Source organism: Nylanderia fulva, unplaced genomic scaffold, assembly GCF_048542155.1.
Source record: "Nylanderia fulva isolate GAGA-0341 unplaced genomic scaffold, ASM4854215v1 Scaffold374, whole genome shotgun sequence".
Lineage (NCBI taxonomy): Eukaryota > Metazoa > Arthropoda > Insecta > Hymenoptera > Formicidae > Nylanderia > Nylanderia fulva.
The window spans coordinates 1-2500 of record NW_028190449.1 but is presented as its reverse complement, the minus strand read 5'-3'; the positions used below and the strand labels follow the sequence as shown (position 1 = coordinate 2500).

The 2500-nt window shown below is 57.6% G+C and overlaps 1 pseudogene; it reads right to left on the bottom strand.

Annotated features, from left to right (window-relative positions):
* LOC146722070 (large subunit ribosomal RNA) overlaps positions 1 to 1526 on the bottom strand; it is a 4836-nt pseudogene extending 3310 nt beyond the window's left edge.
* Positions 1527 to 2500: the final 974 nt, after the last annotated feature.

The window sequence follows — 2500 nt, the reverse complement described above, 5'->3', positions numbered from 1 at the left end:
TGGGCGCCTTAACTCTGCGTTTGGTTCATCCCACAGCGCCAGTTCTGCTTACCAAAAATGGCCCACTTGGCACTCTGATCCGAAGATGCTCGTGGCTTCATAATTCAAGAAAGCCAGAGATCTCACCCATTTAAAGTTTGAGAATAGGTTGAGGTCGTTTCGGCCCCAAGGCCTCTAATCATTCGCTTTACCAGATGAGACTCGCGCGCGTTCCGTGCGGAACGGCCGAGTGCCAGCTATCCTGAGGGAAACTTCGGAGGGAACCAGCTACTAGATGGTTCGATTAGTCTTTCGCCCCTATACCCAGTTCCGACGATCGATTTGCACGTCAGAATCGCTACGGACCTCCATCAGGGTTTCCCCTGACTTCGTCCTGACCAGGCATAGTTCACCATCTTTCGGGTCCCAACGTGTACGCTCTGGGTGCGCCTCTTCTCGCGATGAGAACGAGACGCCCCGGAGTGCGAGGCCGCATCGCGACGCGGCCCATCCTCCCTAGGTCGACGGCCAGGGCCGACCTTCACTTTCATTACGCCTTTAGGTCTCGCGACAAGTCCCAATGACTCGCGTACATGTTTAGACTCCTTGGTCCGTGTTTCAAGACGGGTCCTAAGAGTACCCAAAGCAGTAGCGTCGCCGACCGGTATCGGTCTCCCGCGAGACCGCGGGAGACGTTCGCAGGCCTGTCGAAAGGTGTACCGTACTGTAACCAACAGCGGGCCAGGACCGGGGACGGCGCGAAGTCCGTAACCTCCGAGTACCGTGGCGCGCGCTTGCGACGGTCTCGACGCACCGTGAATAGTGCGGCCTGATACCTTGCGCGTACCGCCGAGCAGCCGGCCGGGCGACCGAGGGTTGTCGCGTGCCGTTTTACCGGCGACGCGACAGACACCGCACCCGGGCCGTAGACCGACACCCAGCGGGTCGCGACGTTCTACTTGGGGAGAAGTGCACGACGACGAGCGCCGGACATCGGCGCACGGTAGCGTGCCCGCGCGCGAGCCGCAAGGACTCCGCGGGACATCGCCGACCGACGCGAAGCCAGCGCCGCTGACGATGAATCTCCCCGTTCGATCTTTTGGGTTTCTTAGGTTTACCCCTGAACGGTTTCACGTACTCTTGAACTCTCTCTTCAAAGTTCTTTTCACTTTCCCTCACGGTACTTGTTCGCTATCGGTCTCGTGGTCGTATTTAGCCTTAGATGGAGTTTACCACCCACTTAGAGCTGCACTCTCAAGCAACCCGACTCTAAGGAGAGATCCTCCCGAGGCGCGCACCGGTCGCTACGGGGCCTGGCACCCTCTACGGGTAAGTGGCCCCATTCAAGATGGACTTGGACGCGACGCGGCACCTCGGGATAAGCGGATCCTCCCAAACACCACATTTCCCTGCGGCGGAACCGCGGGATTCGGTGCTGGGCTCTTTCCTGTTCGCTCGCCGCTACTAAGGAAATCCTGGTTAGTTTCTTTTCCTCCGCTTAATAATATGCTTAAATTCAGCGGGTAATCTCGCCTGCTCTGAGGTCGTCGCATAGTGAGTTTTCGTAGCCGTTTGCCTCCTTTCCGCGTCGCTCATCGTCGTCTCTCCTCTATAATATATATTATAAGAGGGAGAGAGAGAGAGCGTCGAACGAGAGAGCAGCAGCGGCAGCACACGAAATACGCGAGAAGGCAAATCGCCGGGGCGCTAACCGCACACACACTCGTTGGTGGTAATGGAGACGATATATCGCGGGGTCGAGATTCTCGGATCTACCTTCTCTTTTATATACGAAATTCGGGGCGGGAATCGATTCGACGAGTACACGACGCGGCGCGCCGTTCACCTTTTTTCGCTTTACGAAAATTCGTGTAGCTCGACACGCGGTCGGCTCGCGATTCAAACCCTTCTCCGTAAAGAGGTAAAGGATTACGAATGCTCTCTCCGCCGGACGACGACGCGCCGTATATTTCTCCGTATAATACCGTTATGTGTGCGGGCAAGGGCGCCTCGGCATAAGACGCGCGAGCGCTATCGCACCGAGAGACGCGGCACAGAGTGCGAGAGCAGTCCGGTCAGTCTGTGTGATGTACGGAGAGGAGAGACGGTGAGACAGCGCTACCTACTTTCGGGAGACAACGACGCACGCGCCGCTCTAGGGAAAGCGGTGCCATTCACCGTCCTGACCCTTTTTTTGGCCGTTTGTTGCTTCCCTTCGCGCGCGCTCTTACTCTCATCCCATTTCTCCTCGGCTCTCGCGTACACACACGACTTGGATACACAAACACGCTCCCCCTCTTAATTCGCGCAGCATTCTCTGGGCGCGCGTTCGCCAACGTTTTACACGCTTGTGCGCTTCTCCTCCTCATTTATTATTATTATTCGGGTGGTGTCATTTCAGACGACGCCAGGATTTGCACCGCGGCCGGTCGGCGCGGCACAGACACCTCGGGCGAACGTCCCAACGATCGCTCGTACGCCCATTGTAAGCGTTGCACAGGGCACAGGCGACGCGCGCGCC